This window comes from Jaculus jaculus, chromosome 8 (genome assembly GCF_020740685.1).
Source record: "Jaculus jaculus isolate mJacJac1 chromosome 8, mJacJac1.mat.Y.cur, whole genome shotgun sequence".
Classification (NCBI taxonomy): Eukaryota; Metazoa; Chordata; class Mammalia; order Rodentia; family Dipodidae; genus Jaculus; species Jaculus jaculus.
In genome coordinates, this window is record NC_059109.1 from 70,947,113 (window position 1) to 70,962,095 (window position 14,983).

At 43.1% G+C, this 14,983-nt stretch overlaps 1 non-coding gene and 1 pseudogene across 1 annotated transcript; both read right to left on the reverse strand.

The window, feature by feature from the left end:
* Positions 1-495: 495 nt before the first annotated feature.
* On the reverse strand, positions 496-2,428 carry LOC101595426 (annotated as a pseudogene).
* Positions 2,429-13,942: 11,514 nt separating this feature from the next.
* On the reverse strand, positions 13,943-14,049 carry LOC123463129. The gene has a single exon (XR_006638738.1). It is a non-coding gene; the product is annotated as a U6 spliceosomal RNA (small nuclear RNA).
* Positions 14,050-14,983: the final 934 nt, after the last annotated feature.

Genomic DNA, 14,983 nt, shown 5'->3' on the forward strand with positions numbered 1-14,983 from the left:
GGTGAAACCAACAAAGCAGAGTGGATGCCATCAAATGGCCCTACCTAGCTGTTTTAAAACAAAACCCACAGACCAAATTTTATCTTTAGAGACAATATTAAAACATAATGTAATTGAAGCCTGATACAAAACATAGAGAAATATGTACAGGAGTTCACAACCCAGAAGTAAAGGGAATCTTAGAAGGAACCAGTGGAAACCTGGTTAATTTTACATAGCTAATTTTGAGACAAATCAGATTTAGCACAAAAGCAATTACAGCATAAGTAACACTTCCTTCTCATAGCTCCCAAATGTCAGGAATTCTTGTCTGTCTTCTGTAACACTAAATCTTCCAGGGAGCAGGAATACATAAGGTGGACCTAGACACTGACACTTATTTTAATCCCGCCTTCTCTTTCAGGATGACATATTTAAAAATTGCCATGATAGTGGCACTGATCAGACCAGAAATAGGGACTGTGATAAATCAGCCATAAAAATGTTGCAGAAGAGTCACCAGTCAACAGCCTTTTTGGATTGGAGCCAGCCAACAGACACAACAGAACCCACTTTACAATGTGTTGTACTAATGGGAAGGCCAATGTTTGATGCGATTACTACAGTGAGGGCAGATGCCAGTTCAATACTGAAGCCACTAGAGGGTATGATGGGTATCAGGTCTTTCCCCATGGTCTGGATAACTCTACTTCCTCAGACCCACATAAAGAAGAAGCCATATTGGTGTTGCCATTTTTTAAGAAACATCTCCTGTTTCACAAATCAGGTACAAAGCAACCAGAGGACAACAGCATTAATGATGTCATTGCCACCATGGGCAAATGACCCAAAGCAGGCTGTAAGGATCTGCAGGAACTGGAAGAAAAGAGATACTTTTGGCTTATCCTGGTCATACCACTCTTCAAGAGAACCCCTACTTCCTTTTCTGTCTCTCAGACCCATTTCAGCCTTGATGGTCATGTCCATCTCACTTGCTGAGTGAAGGTCAGACACAGCATTGCAGTAACTAATATAACTGTCTATTCGAATGTGCTTCTTGGTATATATATTAGGCCATGCCAGCTTCTCCATCGCTTCTCCCTTCTGTTCACCTTCTTCGGTGCGGAATGAATCCTGGGGCATACCACAAATTGCCATGGTGTAGGAGGTGTAGCTATTGTTGCGATGCAAAGGCTTATCCCCAGATTCCCCCATGCAGTCCCCCACCTTGGCCAGGTGTAACTTATGGAGCAGTTCTTTGTACAAGCCTGAGTCCTTATGCACAGTGTGGTACTGGTAATGGCCACTGGAGTTTATCTGGTTGCTGACCGTCTGATTGAACTGAACAAGGCTCCCATTAGGCAACTGCACTGCACCATGAAGGCACTGTCAATGCTGGTCTCCTCTTTCAGATCCACACTGGGAAGCCACTCTCATTCTGGAGCTTTCTCCAGGTCACCACGTTTGAATGACACCGTTCTCTCCTCCACCACATCCTGAAGCAGCCCAGTAGCAGACCCTACCTCAGAAACAGGATTCCTGTTCTCACTAACACCAAGGGACAACTTAGTTTCTTCATGGTCCTCTTTCAAGCTGTTCTTTTTTTCCATTAAGGGTCCTTCAGAAGGACTAGACTTTATTTCTCATTCAATTTTTCTCTTCATCCTGGGACATACAAAGAACTAGATGAAAAGGGCACAGAGAACTGCACATCCCACCAAGATGAGGATGATACCCCACAGAGAAAGTTTGTCAAAGCCCAGCAATGGTGCTCCAGTATACATGATGAAAAGAGGTTTATTCCAATTGTGCACGCATAAAAAACTGGCCAAGCACACAAACCATTAGGAACTGGATCTGCCTTATGGAGGATGAATGCATGAACAAGGAAGAATAAAATTCCAGACATAATACCAGAAAGCAGTGGAGAGACAAACCAAAACATCACAATTCTTATCAGTTCAGACCACCTGACACCTTCTTGCCCCTCTGCCACGAGGGAAAAACCAATGGTTGTGCCGACAATACAATGGGTCCCAGAAATTGGGAGCTTCAAAAACGAAGCCACTAGTTGTCACACAGCAGAACCAAACATAGCACTGACCGAGCCAGCCATCAGCATCGTTTGGTTTGGGTGGTACATCTCCACATCAATCAAGCCCTTCCAGATGGCTTCACTCACTTTGGTTCCCAACAAAACTGAGCCCATAGTTTCAAAGATGCTAGCTAAGATGCAGGCTTGCTTCAGGGTCACTACACCTGAGCCCACAGCTGTACCAAACGAATTTGCTACATCATTGGCTCCCACAGAGAATGCCAAAACAAATGCAATGATGAAGCCCAAGATGAACAACCACAGGTAACCAACCAAATGAGTAGTAGCTAGGGTAGGTGCTTCAGTAGATGTCATTTTCTACAGTAGTGGTTCTTTAAATAAGAGAAGTACCATGCAGCTTTCAAGATGTGTAAACAATATGAGGTATCAAAATGCTGTAATAAATAGTACATATTACATAAAATTAAATACTGTAAACTACAGCACGGAAACCGAGCTTGGGAGTTACTGCTATCCTCTGAGCATGGGCGTCTGTTATTTGGGGTTTCTTTGGTTCTGAAGGGCTAAAAGCACAGAGCAGAATTCCATGGTGAATTAGAGAAAGGATGCAAGTTCATCCAGAGGAAACGGGGCAAGGAGCTGAGACAAGGAGATGCAGGCCGCAGCGGCGGGTCGGAGCCAGGGACCTACACAGTGTGGGTGGCCTGGGACAGTGGCACCGGGGTTGGCTCTCCAGGGCCGAGACCCACCCAAGAAATAGCTGCAGGCATCTCAGCATCAGAGAAGCAGCACACTGCGTGCACCGGCAGCCATCACTGGCCACCATCACCGGCTGAGCACGCCGCAGTTCCGTATTCATAGCCGGTGTCGTGATCCCTGCTTGTTTCTTATTCCTGTTTGCTTGGAATATTTTTTTCACCCTGAGGATGTTTCTGTCTTTAGTGGTGAGGTGGGTTTCTTGAAGACAACAGATTGAGGGCTCTAATTTTTTGATCCATCCTGTTAGCTTGTGTTTCTTGATGGGTGAATTAAGGCCATTAATATTTAGGGTAATGACTGTGAGATTTGATTTGATCCCTTCCATATTGTGATGGTAGATGTGTGTTGGTGTTTTCATGGACTTTGAAGTTTTTTGTGCCTACTCTGAGTTTGGTTATTGTGATCCGCTTCTTGTAAGCATTTTAGTTTGATTATTTGTTTATTCTCTGTGGAGAATTTCCTGAAAAACCCTCTGTAGGTTTGGTTTTGTGTTCATATAATTGTAAAGCTGAGTTTTGTGGTGGAAAATTTTTCTTTCATCATCTATTATGAGGGATACTTTTGCTGGGTAGAGTAGTTTGGGTTGGAAACCATAAGTTCTTAGACTTTGCAGTGTTTCTTTCCAGGTCCTTCTAGCTTTCAAGGTTTCCATTGAGAAGTCTGGAATAATTCTGAAGGGCTTACCTTTAAAAGTGGTGTGCTGCTTTTCCCTAGCTGCTTTTAGGATTGTCTCCTTGGTGTCAATGTTTAGAGTCTTAATGACAATATGTCTTGGAGAGTTTCTCCTTTGGTCCAGTCTGTTTGGAGTTCTGTTAGCTTCTTGTATCTTGATGGGCCTTTCTTTTAAGAGACTGGGGAAGTTTTCTTCAATTATTTTGTTAAATAAGTTCTCCATGCCTTTGGTCTGAATTTCTTCTCCTTCTGGTATTCCAATGATCCTGATATTAGGACGTTTAAGTGTATCCCACTATTCCTTCATGTTCTGTTCACAGAAACTTTTGAACTTACTGAGATTTTTGAACTCTTGAACTGTTTCCCACATGACTGATTCTATTCTTGAGAGCTTCTAGAGAGTTTTGGACTGGTTCAATTAGGTTTGCCTTTTCTACTACTTTTCTATGTATAATTTCTATCCCTCTGTCAAGCTCCCTTTTCACATCATTTTCTTGATCCTTCTTGGAATTCATCCTTGCATTTCTTTATGTCTTAATTTAGCATTTCCAGCTGATTTTTTTTTTTTTTCTTTTTGGTGGTTTTTGAGGTAGGGTCTCAGTCTAGCCCAGGCTGACCTGGAATTCACTATGGAGTCTCAGGGTGGCCTCGAACTCACAGTGATCCTCCTACCTCTGCCTCCTGAGTGCTGGGATTAAAGGCATGTGCCCCCACACCCGGCTAACCAGCTGATTTTTGAGGTCATCTTTTTTTTTTTTTTTTTTTTTACTCCCCCTTACATCTCTTAATGGTCTTTGAACTCCTTCCATTTTCTTATCTATTAGGTCTACTCTAGTGATGGCAGCATCCAGATGATTATCAGTCCTTTGTTGCTTTTTTGCAAGTTCTACCAACAGCTTGGTCAGGGTTGCATTACTCATAGCTTCATTTTGGTGTTCTGATCCTAATGACTCTTCTATGTTTTCATTAGAGATGTTGATTGTAGGGCTGGGTGATATTACTGGATTTTCTCACATTTGATTTTTCATGTTATTTCTTTTGCACTGTGGTCTGCCCATCACAGTGAATGGGCATGTAGTTGGGTGTATCAGCCTGGGCTCAAGCACAGTGGAAAGCTGAAGCAGCCTGAGGCAGTTGCCAAGCAGCCTGGGCTTTGGCTCTCAGTTGCCAAAGCTGCCTGAGCTCCTGCCTGGCAGGGGTGCCAAATTTGCCTGAGCTCTCATGCCATAATGTGCCATAGCTGCCTGCACTCGCACTAGGGGGGACACTGAGGCACCAAGCACTGAAAGAGACCAAACTCTGGCATGGGAGAACACTGGGACCAGGAAGCAGTCTGACCTTACCCTCAACAGGACAATGGCAGTTGGCCGGCGCGGCAGACAGGGAGGGGATGGCACCTGAGTTATCACAAGCGACAGGCAGAGACAGTCTGAGCTCCCATGGGGAATTGCAATGGGCTTGGGCTTGTGGGTGAATGTGTGGTGGCCAGAGCAGTACGTGAGCAAATGAGCCGAGCAGGCTAAGCTTGCACAAGCAGGAATTGGCATGGTGGCACTGTCTGGTGGGCAAATTGATCAAGGGAGCCTGAGCTCCAATGGGCCAGCAGGTGTAGCTTGCCCAAGGTCACTTGTGGGCAGAGGTAGCACGGAGATCGCCCCAGTGTAGTGAGGCAAGTGGAACTATGTTGGCCTGGGACCCTTTTCCTACAGTAAGTGTGGGAGTTTCCTGAAGCTGTGACTGTGGGTATGGCGGCTGCCTGGGGGGGGGGGGGGGGAAGGGCTACCCTCATGCAAGGGAATTGACAATTCCCTGTATTTTTTCCCCAATGTGCCCTCCCACTGGCAATCTATTGGAGATTGCTCTCCCCCAAAAGAACCCTTAATGTCTTGCCTTTCTTTCCCAGGAGTGTGTGGCGCAGTTAGGCAGTTGCCATCTTGGCTGGTAGTCTCCTGCATTATGAAATTTTTGTTTTGGAGGAATGGGCATGGACTTGGTACTTAGAACTGAAGATACCTTTTGAAGTGGTATGCCAAGTGTTATGTACCATTCTTATGAGAGTTTGAAAATGCTAAGTGTAAAGAGAGCAAAATGTTTCATTTCTCTACATTTCTTTATACCTAGCTTAGAGAAAAATAAAAGTCACTTTCGTGTAGGAGCTCATTAAAGAATGGAAAAACACTTGTTTAAGTAGATGGGGATGGTAGATAAACAGAAGGCTCTACTGATGGTAGGTAAACAAGAGGCTCTGCTGGTCTTAATAGCATTACCTTGGGCTTGCACTGTTAAGCAAACTCCTTAAGGACAGATAAGGGGGCTATTGGGAGACTCCTGGTCACAGGCCTACCTCACACTCCCCAGGTGCTTCCTGTAACTAACCAACAGATCTGTTTCCAATTCCCTTTTTTCTTTCTTTCCTATCATTTTCTAATATGCACTGAATTCCCCACTATGTTTAAAATTAATTTTTATGGATGTAACTGTCACATGTGAATTGTGATTTATGGTTTTATTTCCATCCTGTTTTTTATTTATTTATTTATTTATTTTTTATGGTAGGGTCTCACTCTAGCCTAGGCTGACCTGGAATTCACTTTGTAGTCTCAGGGTGGCCTCAAAGTCATGGCTATCCTCCTACCTCTGCCTCATGAGTTCTGGGATTAATGGCATGCACCACCATGCCTAGCTCCATCCTGTTTTTGCAATATACATTTTGTAGTTTTTTTCAATAGTAGCTGACAGTATGAGCAGTTTGGGGTTGCTCTCAGAGATTCTGTACACTGATGTGCAGCCCCAGAGCATCGGTTCACTCCAGTATTTTGTGAGTCGGTGGTCTTGCTTGTGAGATACTGGACCTTACTACAGTGTAACTTACCCTTGGAGTCTGGGGAGGACTTGCTGGGTTCATTGTTTTGTGTGGCCGTTCATCTCAGCTGTGTGTGGAACAGAAGACATGTCCCAGGGTCTTGAAAGATCTTCAAGGTCTGTACCCCCTGAGAGCAATGTTTCAGTCCTGAAGGCTCAGAGAGAGGGGTCTGGCTTCTGAATTTTGGCTGGGTGTGGGTCTCAATTTTGCTGGGTCCTCCATTATGCTAACCCAGAATGTGCGAGAATAAGACCACTGACCACAAATTATGGCCAAATTGAAACAAGCTTTTTGTTTGTTTGTTTTTCTGAGGTAGTGTTTTAGCCCAGGCTGAACTGGAATTCACAATATATTCTCAGGGTGGCCTTGAACTCATAGCAATCCTTCTACCTCTGCCTCCTGAGTGCTGGGATTAAAGGCGTGTGCCACCATACTTGGCTGAAGCAAGCTTTTAATTGTGCACAAAAGAGCTGGTCCAGCGGCTGCTTCCATAAGGCAGGGGTGTAGAGAGCAGCCCCGAGTAAACTTCTCAGGCTCTTTTCATAGGGAAAAACCACAAAAATCACAGGGTCGGGGATCTTTAGAGTCAAGGAAGCATGGTGACAGAAGCAGACCAACCATTATACTCAAACTACTTCCCTCAACAGTATGAATACACAATCCTGGGAACAATAACCAAGGAACAGTTTGTGACCCCAGCTCAGACATAGAAACTTAGATCAACAGAAACTTAAATTAGTCATTATATCAAAATTGCTCTTGCTGTTAAAATGGAGACAGGTTGGCTCTTCAGTAGGAAGGAAACCTTTTATTTTCAGTATCTTTTCAGTTCGTTTTTGAGGCAGAGTCTCACTCTAGCCCAGGCTGATCTGGAACTCACTCTGGAGCCCCAGGCTAGTCTTGAACTCATTGTGCTCCTCCTACCTCAGCCTCCCTAGTGCTAGGATTAAAAGTCTGTGCTACCACGCCCGGCTTATTTTTATGTCAATTTAATTTTATTTGGTTTAAATAACCATTTGTAATTAGAGGCTACTATTTTAAATAGTGTGGGATTCTAATTGGTGTTGATAGGTTGAACATACCACTAATTTTAAAATTGTGTGTGTGTGCCCAATGCACATGCAAGCACTATCTAAGTGGCTCCGTAACTGAACCTGGGCCAGAAGACTTTGTAAGCAAAAACCTTTAACAGCTAAGCCATTTTCTCAGTTCCTAATTTTTCTTTTGATCCAATTTATGATTAAGTGGATACAGAAAGATAAAAAGAGAGAGAGAGAGACACACACACAAAGGGAAATAATAACAGGAAACATTTACCGTGTGCTGTAATTAAAATTCTGGATACCTATCAAAATACTTCACAGGGATTTTATATGACCCTTGCAATAATATTAAGTGCAATTACACTCATAATTTTACAGAAGAGAAAACTGAGGCACAATAGAAACTTGGCTGGGATCACATAGTTGGTAAGCAAAGGGAGAGGTGGGCTCCTACACAAGTAGTTAAATTATAGAGCCTACTCATTTACATCACACAGATTCAAGAACGAGGTCATGTCAGAGTGGCTTAGGACCATGGCTCCCAAACTGTGCCAAGGTGCCCACTCATGGTGGAAGTGCCATGGGATCTTTTTATATTGGTTTAGTTTCATTTTTTTTCTTAATTTTTATTAACATTTTCCATGATTATAAAAAGTATCCCATGGTAATACCCTCCACCCCCCCCACTTTCCCTTTTGAAATTCCATTCTCCATCATAGCCTCTCCCCATCTCAATCAGTCTCTCTTTTATTTTGATGTCGTGGTCTTTTCCTCCTCTTATGATGGTCTTGTGTAGGTAGTGTCAGGCACTGTGAGGTCATGGATATCCAGGCCATTTTATGTCTGGAGGGAGCATGTTGTATGGAGTCCTGCCCTTCCTTTGGCTCTTACATTCTTTCTGCCACCTCTTCCGCATTAGACCCTGAGCCTTGGAAGGTGTGATCGAGATGTTACTCAGTACTCCAGTCACTTCTTTCCAGCATTATGATACCTTCTGAGTCATCCCAATGTCACTGCCATCTGAAAAGAAGATTTTGTACCCAAAGTGAGAGTAGCGTTAATATAAGGGTATAAATATTAAAAGTGCTTACTGGGCAGTTCGATAAGCATAGTATATACATTTTTCCCGACACATATTTGCAGTGCTGAGGATTAAATCTAGGGCCTCATGCATGTTAGGCCAGCACTCTTAACACTGAACTGTACTCCTAGCTCCAGTATATATATAATATTTTGTTTTGTTTTGTTTTGTTTTAGGCAGGGCCTTGCTCCAGCCCAGGCTGACTTGGAATTCACTATGTAGTCCCAGGTTGACCTTGATCCTTATACCTCTGCCTCCTGAGTGCTAGGATTAAAGGCATGTGCCACTACCAGCTTCCAGAATATTTTTAAATTTCAAAAGAAACAGGGCTCTGGAGGTGGGACAGAGGGACGATGAGAGTATAAACTGATAGGAATATGACCAATTTGCAGTATGCTTAAATATAAAAGTTCTCAATAAGCCAGGCATCGTGGCACACACCTTTAATCCCAGCACTCGGGAGGCAGAGGTAGGAGGATCGCCGAGAGTTTGAGGCCACCTTGAGACTACATAGTGAATGCCAGGTCAATCTGAGCCAGAGTGAAACCCTACCTCAAAAACCAAAAAGAAAAAGAAAAAAAAAAGTTCTCAATAAAATACCTCTTAAACAAAGAAAGAACACTCAGGAATTAAAGGAGCTTGCTTTCTTATTCTTTTTTATTATTATTATTATTTTTTATTTTTTTGCTTTTTTATTCTTATTTTTTAAAACTTTATTTACTTATTTATTTGAGAGCGACAGAGAAAAAAAGCAGACAGAAAGGGAGTGAGTATGGGCATACTAGGGCCTCTGCCTTTGCAAATGGATTCAGATATATGTGCCACTTTGGGCATCTGGCTTCAGATGAGCACTGGGAACTCAAACCTGGGCTGCCAGACTTTGCAAGCAAGCTCCTTTAACCACCAAGCCAGCTCTCCAGCCCCATTGTGCTTGCTTTTAAAGCCTGCTAACATAGGTTCAATTTCCTAGCACCTACATAAATCCATATGCAAAGTGGCAGGCACATGCATTTGTGATTATAGGGCACCTATGCCTCTGGGAAGCAGAGCCTGGAGTGCCCAAAGCTCACAGGTCAGCTAGTATGTCTATTCACCTGTGGTGGCCAGAGACCATGTCTCAAAGAAAGTGGAGCACAAACACCTCAAAGTTGTCCTATAATCACCACACTAGCACCCATGTACCCATAAATACACACACACACACATGCACACACACACGCGCGCAGTAATGTTTGTTAGTTCTTATAGCATATAGAGTACTAGCTTGAGCTCCTTTATAATTTGAACATTAAAGTATACTATGTTTCTTTTGATGACAACATACCTTTGCAAGTCTGGTTTTAAAAGATCCTTCTCATAAAAAATAAGAACTATGCAAAAAATAGCATGGGACAGGAAAGGAAGCAGTTTTAGATTTTAAACTTTTGGAAGTCATATTGTGCCAGCAAGTGCATTATCCCATTAATTCTAGATAACTATAGTTATTAAGAATGAAGTATTTTTTCTTTTGAGTCTATTTTATTTTAGTTATTTATTTGTAAGTAGGGAGAAGGAGAGAGGGAGAGAGAGAGATAGATAGATGATAGATAGATAGGTATACAGACAGATAGACAGATAGATAAATATGAATGGGTTTTCCAGGGGCCTCCTGCCACTGCAAACGAACTCCAGACATATGTGTGCCACTTTGTGTATCTGGCTTTATGTGGGTACTGGAGAACTGAGCCCAGGCCATCAGGCTTTGAAGGCAAATATATTTATCTTTAAAAACTGAGCCATCTCTCCAGCCTCTTGTGCTTATTTTTATTTATTTTCAAGTAAAGAGAGAAAGAGAGAGAGAAAATGAGAGAGAGAGAGAGAGAGAGAGAGAGAGAGAGGAGAGAATGGGCCTGCCAGAGCTTCAAGCTGCTGCATACAAACTCCGGGTGCATGCCCACTTTGGGCATATGGCTTTATGTAGTACTGGGGAATTGAACCCTGATTGTTAGGATTTGCAGGCAAGTACCTTAATCACTCAGCAATCTTTCCATTTACTTTTTGGGTTTTGTTTTGCAAGGTAGGGTCTTGCTTTAGGTCAGCATGAGCTGGAATTAGTTTCAGGCTAGCCTTGAACTCAGCAATTCTCTTACTGCAGCCTCCTAAGTGCTGCCATTAAAAGTATATGCCATTATATTTGGCTTGTGTGGTGGTTTGATTCAGGTGTCCCCCATAAACTTAGGTGTTCTGAATGCTAGGTTCCCAGCTGATGGATATTTGGGAATTAATGCCTCCTGGAGGGAGTGTATTGTTGGGGGCGGGCTTATGGGCTTTATAGCCAGTTTCCCCATGCCAGTGTTTGGCACACCCTCCTGTTGCTGTAGTCCACCTTATGTTGGCCAGGGGGTGATGTCCACCCTCTGCTCATGCCATCGTTTTCCCCTGCCATCGTGGAGCTTCCCCTCCAGCCTGTAAGCCAAAATAAAATTCTTTTTCCCAGAAGCTGCTCTTGGTTGGGTGATTTCTACCAGCAATGCGAACCGGACTGCAACAGCTTGTTTTATATATTTACTTATTTATTTTTATTTTCTTTCTTTTTCGAGGTAGAGTTTCACTCTAGTCCAGGCTGATCTGGAATTCACTATGTAGTCTCAGGGTGGCCTTGAACTCATGGTGATCCTACTACCTCTGCCTCCCAAGTGCTGGGATTAAAGGCGTGCGCCACCATGCTGGGCTGGATTTTTTTTTAAATTTTATGGTTTTTTTATGGACAACTTCCATAATTATAAACAATATCTCATGGTAATTCCCTCCCTCCCTCCACTTTCCTGTTTGAAACTCCACTCTCTATCATATCCCCTCCCCCTTTCAATCAGTCTTTTTTATTTTGATGCCATGATCTTTTCCTTCTATTATGATGGTCTTGTGCAGGTATTGTCAGGTGCTGTGAGGTCATGGATATCCAGGCCTTTTTGTGTCTGGAGGAGCACATTGTAAGGAGTCCTACCCTTCCTTTGGCTCTTACATTCTGCCACCTCTTCCGCAATGTACCCTGAGCTTTGGAAGGTGTGATAGAGATATTTCAGTGCTGAGCACTCCTCTGTTACTTCTTCTCAGCACCATGGTGCCTTCTGAGTCATCCCAAGGTCACTGCCATCTGAAAAGAGAAGCTTCTTTAATCAAAAGTGAGAGTAGGGCTGGAGAGATGGCTTAGCGGTTAAGCGCTTGCCTGTGATGCCTAAGGACCCCGGTTCGAGGCTTGGTTCCCCAGGTCCCACGTTAGCCAAATGCACAAAGGGGCGCACGCGTCTGGAGTTCATTTGCAGAGGCTGGAAGCCCTGGCGCGCCCATTCTCTCTCTCTCCCTCTATCTGTCTTTCTGTCTGTGTCTGTCACTCTCAAGTAAATAAATAAATAAATAAAATTTTTTTAAAAAAAGTGAGAGTAGCATTAACATATGGATATGAACAATAAGAAAAGTGCTTACTGGGCAGTTTGGTGAGCATAGTATATACATTTTTCCAGACATCAGCTGATGTTATACCCCTAGGGCTCATGACAACCCCTGTTGTAAGTTTTCAGTATCAGGGATGTATTCCCTCCCATGGAGCAGGCCTCCAGTCCGATTAGAGGGCAGTTGGTTTCCACCATGACAGACGTGCCACTATTGCACCCATTGGCTCATTTGGCCAATATATAAAGCTTGCAGTGTCCACTGTTGAGTATCTTCACTGGTGATTTCTCTCTCTCTCCCATTGAACTGCATGCAGTGTGGCTATTTCCAGCTTTCTGTCAGCTGGTTTACATGAAGTAGGTTTTCAGCTCAGCTCCACCAGGATTTCTCAGTGGCCTTGTAGCTCAAGTGTGTGGAGTCTTCAGCAATAGGGTCTTACTATCTATTTCTGGAGGGAAACCAAGGGCCTCGGCACTGGCCTGTAATGTTTTGGGGGCACCAAGGACTTCCCTGGCCAACAACTCACTAGAAGGTATCCTATCCCTGGCACTGAAATTTTCTAGTAACAATCTATGGATCCTGAATGTTCCCTTGTCCAAAAATGTAGGTTTCCATATGACTTATTTATACCCTTTTAATTTTTGATTAGCCCTCCCCTCACCTTTTCCTTACTCAATCTCTTTCCCAGACCTCACTTAGGCCTTTTCACCCCATTAATCTGTTCTTCTACTTACATATATACAATGCTATCCTGTTAAGTCATTCCCCCTCCCTTTCTATTCCATTTATCTCTCTTTTCTAGCTTACTGGCCTCTGCTAGTGAGGTTTTATAAAAACTATTTTACTTTTATTTATTTATTTGGGAGAGGAAAAGAGGCAGAGTGAGAGATAGAAAGAGAGAATGGGTGCAGCAGGGATTCCAGCCATTGTAAACAAACTACAGACATGTGTGCCACCTTGTGCATCTGTCTTACATGGGTCCTGGGGAAAGTAAGACTCACAGAACTGGCACCAGAGACTGAGTGAAGATTCAGTTTATTTTTATGCCAGAATGGGCCCAGCAGATTCTCCTCCAAAGCCTGGACTCTGAGCTCTGATGGCTCAGAGTTTATATACTTTATCTTGGGATATTCTTTGTTGTTAGTTCTCAGAGCTCAGAGCCCTGGTCTAATGCCAGAGACCTTGAGTATGTGATAGGCAAGTTTTACAGAAACAGAAAAACAAAACAAAACAGTTAACTAGTGACTATATATGTATGCATCTGTACTATGGAGATAAAAAGAAGCATAAGATGATTTAAAGTAGGTGCTGCATACAGATTATGGCCTTGAAACAGTACAAAAACTACAGTGTATATAAACTCTGAGCCATCAGAGCCCAAGCTACTCTCACTTTTGGTTAGAGAACCTTCTCTTTTCAGACAGCAGTGACCTTGGGATGACTCAGAAGGCACCATGGTGCTTAGAAGAAGTGACAGAAGAGTGCTTAGCACTGAAATATCTCTATCACACCTTCCAAGGCCATCATAATAGGAGGAAACGATCATGACATCAATCACTGATTGAGAGAGGAAGGGGTTATGATAGAGAGTAGCGTTTCAAAGGGGAAAGTGAGGGGGGAGAGGGAGGGAATTACCATGGGATATTGTTTACAATTATAGAAGTTGTCAAGAAAAAAAAAAAAAAGACCACCTGAGCAGGAACTGCACAAAAGACTTTGCAATACAGGACATAATTAATACAAAAGTCTATGCAAGAAAGTCATGACTTTGGGGTTAGGGACTTCTAAATTTCCTTTACCCAATTTCTAGCTCATCATGCCCATCCTCTATTTATTTATTCACAAGGAGAGAGAGAGAGAGGGACAATGGGCATATCAGGACTTCTAGCTATTGCAAATGAACTCCAGATGAATGCACCATTTTGTGTATATGGCTTTACATAGGCACTGGGTAATCAATCCAGGTTGTTAGACTTTGCAGGCAAGCACCTTAACTGCTGAGCCATCTCTTCAACACCATGTCTATTTTTTTCAAGGTCCTTTTATTAAACTTGTAGTTTACAACTATGGAATGCCTTATGAATTTGAGTGTCATCCTTGTGCAGGAGCAATGCTAATCCTCTTTGTATTGTGCCAGTTTTAGTATATGTGGTGCCTAAGTGAGCATCTGTGTCTATTTTTAAAATGCTTTTATTTATTTATTGGGAGTTTGAGAAATAGAGATGGGGGCGGGGAAAGAGACAGATAGAGAGTGGGTGCACCAGGGTCTTTAGCCACTACCATTGAACACAGATGCATGTCCTACCTTGTGCACCTGGCTCACATGGGTACTGGGGAATTGAATGTAGGTCCTTAGGCTTTGCAGGCAAGTGCCTTAACCACTGAGCCATCTCTCCAGCCCTTGGGTCTATTTTTTTTTTCAAGGTAGGGGTCTCACTCTGGCCCAGGCTGACCTGAAATTGACTATGTAGTCTCAGGTTGGCCTCTAACTCATGGTGACCCTCCTACCTCTGCCTTCCGTGTGCTGGGATTGGCCTGCGCCACCACACCTGGCTTGTCTATATATATATATATATTTTTTTTTTTTTAATGACAACTAAGTTTGTTACAAACCATTTAAGCAGCAAAGTCGGAGCTAATTGGTGGTTTTCGTTTTTGTTTTTATTGAGGTAGGATCTCACTGCAGCGCAGGCTGTCCAGGAACTTACTCTGTAGTCTCAGGCTGGCTTTGAACTCCCAGTGATACTCCTACCTCTGCCTCCCGAGTTTGAATGCTGAGATTAAGAGCATGGGCCACCACATCTAGCTGGTGTTTCTTTTGACTAGGAAAACAATGTTGAAAAAAGACATTGTGAGCATTGTGTCCTGAGAAATTGGTACTGTTAGATTTGAATATTAAAAACAGATTGTCGGGAGGGGTGGCCCATGCTTTTAACCCCAGCGCTTGGGAGGCAGAGGTAGGAGGATTGCTGTGAGTTTGAGGTCACCCTGAAACTACATAGTGAATTCCAGGTCAGCCTGGGCTAGAGTGAGACCCTACCTCAAAAAACCAATAAATAAATATAGATAAATAAAAAAAATCAAATTTTTGCAGCTATTGT